The sequence below is a fragment of the Schistocerca piceifrons genome, chromosome 5 (genome assembly GCF_021461385.2).
Source record: "Schistocerca piceifrons isolate TAMUIC-IGC-003096 chromosome 5, iqSchPice1.1, whole genome shotgun sequence".
NCBI classification, from domain to species: domain Eukaryota; kingdom Metazoa; phylum Arthropoda; class Insecta; order Orthoptera; family Acrididae; genus Schistocerca; species Schistocerca piceifrons.
This window is the reverse complement of record NC_060142.1, coordinates 516,206,572-516,217,274: the sequence shown is the minus strand read 5'-3', so window position 1 is coordinate 516,217,274 and position 10,703 is coordinate 516,206,572.

Genomic DNA, 10,703 nt, shown 5'->3' with positions numbered 1-10,703 from the left:
GACATATTTGTTACTCCGTATATCCATTGTGTTTAAAAACAACTTCAAATGATCAAGTTCTTCTTTCAAATGTTCGTTGTCCGAAATGGCATAAGCTCTTTTGATGAGACTCCGCAAAACTCCACTGCGTTGGTGTGGCGGATGACAACTGGTCGCATGAAGATAGCTGTCAGTATGAGTGGGTTTCCTATACACACTATGTCTAAAAGTCCCATCATCCTTTCTTTTCACTAAAACATCAAGAAATGGAAGTTTACCAACTCTTTCAATTTCCATAGTAAATTTAATACTTGGATGTAGACAATTAAAATGATCTAAGAAACGATTCAAAGCATCAGTTCCATGTGGCCAAACCATAAAAATGTCATCAACGTATCTCAAAAAACACTTTTGTTTAAGAAACGAAGTTTTGAGTGCCGTGTCCTCGAAGTCTTCCATAAAAAGAATGGCGACTATGGGGTAGTGGACTCCCCATAGCCACCCCGTCAGTTTGCTCAAAATATACATCATTAAAAAGAAAATACGTTGAGGTCAACACATGACGACATAACTTGGTAGTTTCTTCATCTAATTTCTCACCGATGAGTAACAGGGTCTCTTCAAGAGAAACCTGAGTGAAGAGAGAAATAACATCGAAGCTAACGAGCAAGTCAGAACGACCACAGTACAGACTTTTTAATCGTCGAATAAAGTCGGACGAATTTGATATGTGGTGTTCACATTTTCCCACATATGGCCTGAGGACTGAAGCTAGACACCACATTCACTATTTGCAGTAAGATATTTTTTGTATTTCACATGTTGTAAAGATTCTGCTGCTGAATAGGAGCAGTGATGAAGTAGGAACGACCTCATGGTTTTACTAAAAAGAGAGAATGTCGATATCATTTTTTTCTCATGTGGAGACCTGTTGTACATGTGTGTCGCGTTATTTGCAATGTAACATTTATAAGCCGATGTCCTTATTGACTGGACAAAGTACTTCCCCTTTTGTCTTATAACACGTCCTTGGATATTGAAGTACTTATTTATGTACCCCGTGCGGTCTAATGCACTGCTTTCCGTGCGGGAAGGCGTGCCGGTCGCCTGCACGAATCAGCCCGGCGGATTAGTGTTGAGATCCGGTGTGTCGGCCAGGCTGTGGATGGTTATTAAGGCGGCTGTCCATCTGCCTCGGCGTATGCGGGCTCGTTCCCCTTATTCCGCCTCAGTTACAATGTGTAGGCAATTGCTGCGCAAACACAATCTCCACGTACGCGTACACCATAATTACTCTACCAAGCGAATATGGGTGTTTCACTCGTCTGGTGTGAGACATTCCCGGGGGAGTCCACTGCAGTCGAACGGCACAATAACCCTGGGTTCGGCGCGGGGTTCAAATGGTTCAAATGACTCTGAGCACTATGGGACTTAACATCTGAGGGCATCAGTCCTCCAGAACTTAGAACTACTTAAACCTAACCAACATAAGTACATCACACACATCCACGCCCGAGGCAGGACTCGAACCTGCGACCGTAAGAGCAACGCGGTTCCGGACTTAAGCGCCTAGAACCGGTCGGCAACAACGTTTCTAGTTCCCCAGATCCAGACAATACAATACTTATTTATGTATACTGCAGACAAAACAACATGACTAGCATATAGACAAGGAGGCGGATGCGCATTTTAATTGAGCTAACACAGGAATTTTACGTCCGCCTCTTCCATAAACAGTATGATGTGCGAGCCACATGCAGCCGACAACAGCCGCTGGAGCGCGCTGCGACTCCGTGTACCACTGTGAGCGGTCAGCAGCACGTTGACCTAGGAACGCTCAGCGTTAACTTTCGAAAGCATGGTGTGTGTGCCAACGGGTTGACGTCCTTTCGACAGCGAGGTCGCTAGTTACAAGTGGCTAGTGACAAATCCTTGGCTTACCCCGTTTAAATGGATGTAGTTTAAATCTAGTATTTTGGCATTAAACTTTATTCTTTTCATTGAGTGTAACGTAACTGAGTTGCAGTGACGTTGGTTTTTATATTTTTGTGTACGTCTGAAGTGAACATGGAGCAAGAAAATGCGGAATTAACAGTGAAAGAGAATCGTGCTGTGATCGAGTATCTCCTTTAAAACGGAACACAGCGAAACACATTTATGATGATTGCTACACTGTGTCATAACTGCCTTTCCTACTTAACTTTCAAGTATTGGGTTCCTGCATTTCAAAAATGGCATTGCAGCAAATAAGAAGGAGAGGGTCCTCGAAGGTCAGGTCACGCCACAATTCCGGGAACCGTGGACGCTGTTCATTCCATACTCCTAGATGGTCGGAGAACAACTACTAAAGTGATAACAGAAACGGGAATAAGGTGGCAAGCTGGGACGCAGTGTGTCCTGAAAGCCGTTACAAGCTGACATGTATCAACACGTCTCCAGTATTCAGCACATCTCCCAGTGTAAAGGCGTCTTACGTACAGTTCAGCAGAAAGTTGAAGCAACAAAAGTTAAATTGTGTTCCGCCGACGCCTAAGACCCCTTAGAAAGTTAAGAAAGATCCATGCCTTTTCAGACCGTGCTTATCCATAATCCCTGCTATTGCGGTACGGAATAGATTGCAGAAATGTCCGTACGCTAGAAGAGGGGCGCCACGAACATGTACGCCATAGTGTATTACGCCAGAAAACGAAATCAGCCATGGCCGACCACAGAACAAAACCTGCCTTACTAAACGTTACAGCACAACCAAGATACATAGGCTGTCTGCACTGACGCTAGGGGGGAACCCTGCACTGAGCCCAGAAAAAGCGAAGCGTTCCCAGTACAGCAGGGATGGCCAAGAATTCGGCACATGACGAGCGCAAATGACTGGCCCGTGTGCCACAACTCTCTCGCCCACATGCTCACTGTCCCTACTGGCACATCACGCTGTGTGAGTGTGAGGAGGGGGATGAGGGAGAAATTGCGAAGATGCCGCATTTAAATGGCAAAGTAGTTACTCTGTATACGGATTTGTTTCGTATATCATATTTCACAGCAGCACAGATCACAAAAAAACAAAGTTTCGGTGTTATTAAAGTATTTTTGGTATGCTGAAGACATAATTTGTCTGCTACCATCTGCGACATAAGGACAGACACAGACAGTGTCATAGGTTTTTTGTGACTTGGGTTGCCACGTAATCATGAGTCAGTCAATCAATGTGTTGACCGAAACATTCTGTCACATATGCAACCTCATTATGGAGACGTGTAAATAAGGAAATAATGCAGAGCTTCTCGGTAGTTTTATCGTAAAAGAATTTGTCTTTTAAACACGGCAGATCAACTGGTTCCATCTGCACATAGAGAGGGGTACTTTCAATTTAAATGTCAAACGCTCGCGAAAATAGCTCGGAAACAAATTTAAGATTGGAAGTGTCCTCAAAGAGTTTAGAAAACCATGCCAGTAACTGTTACAAAACCGCAATAAACTCATTAAATCTCACTCTTTCTTTAACATCAGTGAAAGTAGGCAATTGGGTATTTTTTGTCAGAATTTGTCCCTGCCATATCTTACTGCAGGATGAGTACAATTAAGTCCACACCAAATGCGAGGTACGTAATACATTGCGTACGTTCTAATTTTAGTTCCTGGTCTCGTTTTCTTCATAATTTCAACAATGGCAGCTTTTAAGTCGAAAATCTTAACAGGAATTTTCCTTGATGCAATTAATGTACCTTTCAGAAATATATAAAATTTCCCTACGCTTTGTTCAACTATGGATGTGACTTCAGACAATTTACGGTTTATACTACCACTCCTGATTATGTAATCCATGCCTGCAGATGTAGCACAGTTGCTTCTTGATGTGTAGAACAATGAATCCCTTTTGTCGAGCGATGCAATGTTTCGCTCTTTCATCATCAATATTAATCTTCAGATTACTTTTGCTTGATGTTGTAATGCCATTGCATAGCAAATTGGCAGTACTCGATGACTATGGGACTGTATATTGCGTAACAGATAATGAGAATTCATATATTCCTATCGTTCCAAATCATTTTTAAAGGCCTGTGGCGATTGATGGCGCCTCTTGATGTGCAAACAGCCACTTGACCTGTGAACTTCTTTTAAACCATGAACAAACAGCGAAGGGTAAACACCACTGACATCACAGTTCTGCGAAATGAAGAAAATCGTACTGATGCTTCACCACAATGAAAAGTCGTGCTGTACTGAATTACGCGTCACGTTGGAAGGCCACCCAGTTTTCAGCCGCTCTGGGGATCCTCTTCTATTAGCCACTGGAAGCCAATAATATTCATTCTATTTCCGAATGGGTAGCAGCGAGCTAAAGCTAGACAGCGAGAATCTCGCTCCTACATGCTGCACTTCAAAAATGTTCAAATGTGAGTGAATTCCTAAGGGATCAAACTGTTGAGGTCATCAGTCCCTAGACTCTTACACTACTTAAACTAACTTACACTATCTTATGGAGAGAACAACTCATACACCCATGCCCGAGGGAGGACTCGAACCTCCAAGGGGAGGGGCGGCTCAATCCGTGACATGGCGCCTCAAACCACGCTGCCACACCGCGCAGGCATGCTGCACTGTTGCCATACTTCATGACGGCCGAATTATTCATTCAACTGCCAGTTTTTTCTTGTATTTTTTTTCTTGTATCAGCATTGGTGAGTAGTGGGACAGAGGGCCTGCGAGGACAGAGTGCATGTTCCCAGATGTATCCACAAAGATGGAGATGATGTCATCCAAGATGGCGACTGTAGACTTGTCAACAGCGCATGACGTCTTCCAAGATGGCGGTCATGGCATCAGCTGATGACGTGACTACCGTTATCCAACATGGCGTCTTTTGACGGGAAAGTGCCATGCTCCCTGCCACCCCCCTCTGACAGGAAGTTTGAATATTGGTGGGAAATTGAATTATGTGCTTCTATGGGTCACCTGGAAGTCCCCTGATCCCTTTCCGACATTCTGCATGATGGCGCGTTATCCTCTAGGAAAATGGGAGGGGGGAAATTTTAATTTCGGACGGAATTATGTTCTAAGTGCTTACTACTGCAGCTGAGGCAAGTTAGTATGGTGTTGCTCTCACTAAAGCCTGCTCACAATGACATTCAGTTCCATTATAATTTCTTTAAATTTGTATAACTTTGTTTCAATTTAATTATATTTGTCTAAATTTGTTTGAATTTATTATCTACCTACAGCATTAGTGGCTTAGTCTGGTTATACCACCACACGAGGCTCAAATATCATTGCTTGTTGAGCTGTCAGTGTAGAAGGAGCATGTGTTCAATTAGCACGATGTTGGTGCCAGACAGGGGGAGCCTTAATAGCTGTATTACATGCACTCATTCAGCTGAGGAGTGCATCCACAGCTCACTGCATGAGGAATGGAAGCGAGCATTAATGCTTGAATATACAAAGAGGAAGTAAACGGTTCTGCAAATAGATGCTTTGCATCAAGATGCATTAAAGATGCATTACACAATGCATGGAAACATCTGTCTCTGCTGGAACTGCCTGTCATTCCAAAAGCCTACATATAAGCTCTCACCACACAAGAGACAGCAGCCTCCGATCCAGCAGACCAAAGGACTGAGCTAGTTCGCGAGTTCACTGCTAGAGGATGCTGCGATATGTCACGTGATCGTGCAGTTCAGCCAATATGAGCACAGCATCATAATGACATCACGTGTTTTTCTGAGATGAACATGTGTCCCAGCGTCCTTATCCCCCTGGCGGTCTGGAGGGGAAAATTGATGGGAAACAGAGTCAGCCTGTTGTGTATTGTTGGAGAGATGTAGTGTACTTTATTTCAACTAAATGAAAATAGATTTTTTCTGTTTTTGTGGAAAGAGGTCATTCATTATCGTCAGGAATGTTTTCATTTCCTTTTTAATAGTTGCCTTATTATACGAGTCGAGTTGATGTTAAATTGCGCAGTGCAGAATGGCAGAAGATTTCTCTATGAGACCAAGGGTCTCCCACAGCCACAGCTGGGAAGTCCCACGTGAAGTTAAACAAAAGTGTTTTCCATCCCAGAAAGAGAGCCCTATTGGAGGCGTTGAGGATCTGTCTAGTCTGTTACAGTTCATCGCTGCAGGTGTACCCTCTAACCATTAGGGGCTGTTGTGTCACTATACTTTACACGAACAAGATGCATTCGGGCCAGCCGTTCTTTTATATCCCGTTGTTTAATTAAGTATACCAGCTTTTGTGTTGCCAAGGAACCATTGTCTCTAGGTGGACAGCGGACAGCACATGTCGCGAGGCTGCTGGTGGGGTAGCTCCCTCCCTTCGTCCATCCACACTATTTTCGGCAGATTGTGATTGTAAATCGGGGAGAACACCCATTCAACTACTGCCTCCTCTCAGTCTTTTAGGATGATAATTTTCCGATGAACATGTGGTGCATTATGACCCGTTGTTACAAGTGCTGGTTTTTTCACGTCAGTTTAGAAGTGTAATTAGAACTGTGACTCATTTTTTCCATCAGATGTAATAGCGTGTATTGGCTTCGATTAACTGGGCTGTAAGGTGATTTTTAGTAGGAATCTGTAGCGAACTCCAATGTCAAACAGTGATAGATGCTGTATGCTTACAGGTAATATACTTTTTAAACTCCTCTCTTATCTACACCAGCATCTCATGAGTTGAACATATTTCCCACCAAAAAAAATAAAGATAGTACCTTACACCCCAGCCTTTTTTCCACCAGCTAGTAGGTGTAGGGTAGCATTTGAGTGTTTCTGTCACTGGTTTCGAGAGGTATTGCAAAATTTTTTCCCAGCAGGATAACACCACTTGTATGGATTGGTCAGTTTTTCCGCTATATTGCGATTTTATGCCGTCCTTGTGCAGCGCTATGCATATAGTTGGGTAATTAGGACAGATCTTTGTGATTAATTATGGAATTAAGATCGATGTTAGGGTCAGTTCCCCAACAAAAATAAAGTACACTAACCTAACCTTCCTCTCCTGTATCTGGACAGTTTACTTGTGTTAATGGCGCACTTAGGCTTTCAATCCAATAGTATCCCCCCAAGAACCATGGACCTTGCCGTTGGTGGGGAGGCTTGCGTGCCTCAGCGATACAGATGGCCGTACCGAAGGTGCAACCACAACGGAGGGGTATCTGTTGAGAGGCCAGACAAACGTGTGGTTCCCGAAGAGGGGCAGCAGCCTTCTCAATAGTTGCAGGGGCAACAGTCTGGATGATTGACTGATCTGGCCTTGTAACACTAACCAAAACGGCCTTGCCGTGCTGGTACTGTGAACGGCTGAAAGCAAGGGGAAACTACAGCCGTAATTTTTCCCGAGGGCATGCAGCTATACTATATGTTTAAATGATGATGGCGTCCTCTTGGGTAAAATAATGAATAAAAAAATAGGAGTGCGGGTAAACTACTACAAACAGCTTAGTGAATGCCTTATTGTGGCCAAGATAGACACGAAGCCCACGACTACTACAGTAGTACAAGTTTATACGCCAAGTAGCTCTGCAGATGACGAAGAAATTGAAGAAATGTATGATGAAATAAAATAAATTATTCAGATAGTTGAAGGGAGACAAAAATTAAATAGTCATGGGTGACTGGAATTCGGTAGTGGGAAAAGAGGGAGAAGGAAACTTAGTAGGTGAATAAGGATTGGGGCTAAGAAATGAAACAGGAAGCCTCCTGGTAGAATTTTGCACAGAGGACAACTTAATCATAGCTAACACTTGGTTAAAGAATCATAAAAGAAGGTTGTATACATGGAAGAAACCTGGAGATACTGACAGGTTTCAGATAGATTATATAATGGTAAGACAGAGATTTAGGAACCAGGTTTTAAATTGTAAGACATTTCCGGGGGCAGATGTGGACTCTGACCACAATCTATTGGTTATCAACTACAAAAAGGTGACAATTTAATGAGATGGTACCTGGATAAACTGAAAGAACCATATGTTGTACAGAGTTTCATGGAGAGCATAAGGGAACAATTGACAGGCATGGGGGAAAGAAATACAGTAGAAGAAGAATGTGTAGCTAGTAGAAATCCTTAGGGAACAGAAGAAATATTGAATTTAATTGATGAAAGGGGAAAATATAAAAATGCAGTAAATAAAGCAGGCAAAAAAGAATACAAACGTCTCAAACATGAGATTGGCAGGAAGTGCAAAATGGCTAAGTAGGGATGGCTAGAGGACAAATGTAAGGATGTAGAGGCTTTTCTCACTATGGGTAAGATAGATACTGCCTACAGGAAAATTAAAGAGACCTTTGGAGAAAAGAGAACCACTTGTATGAATATCAAGAGCTCAGATGGAAACCCAGTTCTAAGCAAAGAAGGGAAAGCAGAAAGGTAGAAGGAATACATAGAAGGTCTATACAAGGGCGATGTACTTGAGGACAATATTATGGAAATGGAAGAGGATGTAGATGAAGATGACACAGGAGATACGATACTGCTTGAAGAGTTCGATAGAGCACTGAAAGACCTGAGACGAACCAAGGCCCCGGGAGTAGACAACATTCCATCAGAACTACTGACGGCCTTGGGAGAGCCAGTCTTGACAAAACTTTACCATCTGGTGAGCAAGATGTATGAGACAGGCGAAATACCCTCAGACTTCAAGAAGAATATAATAATTCCAATGCCAAAGAAAGTAGGTGCTGATAGATGTGAAAATTTACGGAACAATGAGTTTAATAAGTCACGGATGCAAAATACTAACGCGAATTCTTTCCAGACGAATGGAAAAAGCCAACCTCGGGGAAGATCAGTTTGGATTCCGTAGAAATACTGAAACACGTGAGGCAATACTGACCCTACGACTTATCTTAGAAGCTATATTAAGGAAAGGCAAACCTACGTTTCTAGCATTTGTAGACTTAGAGAAAGCTTTTGACAATGTTGACTGGAATACTCTCTTTCAAATTCTGAAGGTGGCAGGGGTAAAATATAGGGAGCGAAAGGCTATTTACAATTTGTACAGAAACCAGATGGCAGTAATAAGAGTCGAGGGACATGAAAGGGAAGCAGTGGTTGGGAACGGAGTGAGACAGGGTTGTAGCCTCTCCCCAGTGTTATTTAATTTGTATATTGAGCAAGCAGTGAAGGAAACAAAAGAAAAAACTAGGAGTAGGTATTAAAATCCATGGAGAAGAAATAAAAACTTTAAGGTTCGCCGATGACATTGTAATTCTGCCATAGAGAGCAAAGGACTTGGAAGAGCAGTTGAACGGAATGGATAGTGTCTTGAAAGGAGGATATAAGTTGAACATCAGCAAAAGCAAAACGAGGATAATGGAATATAGTCGAATTAAGTCGGGTGATGCTGAAGGAATTAGTTTAGGAAATGAGACACTTACAATAGTAAAGAACTTTTGCTATTTGAGGAGCAAAATAACTGATGATGGTCGAAGTAGAGAGGATATAAAATGTAGACTGACAATGGCAAGGAAAGCGTTTCTGAAGAAAAGAAATTTGTTAATATCGAGTATAGATTGAAGTGTCAGGAAGTCGTTTCTGAAAGTACTTGTATGGAGTGTAGCCATGTAAGGAAGTGAAACATGGACGATAACTAGTTTGAACAAGAAGAGATTAGAAGCTTTCGAAATGTGATGCTACAGAAGAATGCTGAATATTAGATGGGTAGATCATATAAATAATGAGGAGGTATTGAATAGGAATGGGGAGAAGGGAAGTTTGTGGCACAACTTGAGCAGAAGAAGGGATCGGTTGGTAGGACATGTTCTGAGGGTTCAAGGGATCACCAATTTGGTATTGGAGGGCAGCGTGGAGGGTAGAAATCGTAGAGGGAGACCAAGAGATGAATACACTAAACAGATAGAGAAGGATGTAGGTTTCAGTAGGTACTGGGAGATGAAGAAGCTTGCACAGGATAGAGTAGCATGGACAGCTGCATCAAACCAGTCTCAGGACTGAAGACCACAACAACAACAGTATCCGGGTTCGAGTCACTGATACGTTGCGTTTTTTTATGTGCACTGAGTGTTTGTGCACTGCATTATTTTCTGTAGTTTAAGCATTGTGAGCGTGTTTGTGTAGCGTTACGCATGCATTATTTCAGTGATCTACGAGTAGTTTGTACGTCTGTATGCTGTCTACTGGATTATTTCAGCAATTTACAAGTTGTTTGTGTCTCTGCGTATTGGTGTACTTCATTATTTGCGAATAGTTTCCAGGTCTGTAAACTGTATATTGTGACCCCCAGGTATGTCAGGGTGAGTGTTTTGTATCAGGGTAATAAATAAACTACATGAAATCTGTCCCTGGATAAATTGTTGCAAAAATAAATAAAGCACACTCCTTCCCCTATCCAATAGCATACAACGGGCTGAATCCGTTCCCCACCATTTTTCGCCTCCAGACCTCAAGGGGGATGAGGAAGCTGGGACACACGTGCAGCTGAGAAAAACACATGATGTCATCATGATTCTGTGCTCCTATTGGCTGAACTGCACGATCACGTGACATACCACGGCAAGCTCTAGCAGTGAACTTCTAAACTAGCTCAATTCTTTGGTCTGCTGGATCAGAGGCAGTTGTCTCTTGTGTGGTGGGAGCTTATACATAGGTTTTAGAAATGACAGGCAATTCCATCAGAGTCAAATGTTTCCACGTGTTGCGTAATGCATCTTTGACGAAAAGCATTTGTTTACAGAACTGTATTCTTTCTTTTCATCTGTTCAGGCATCAAT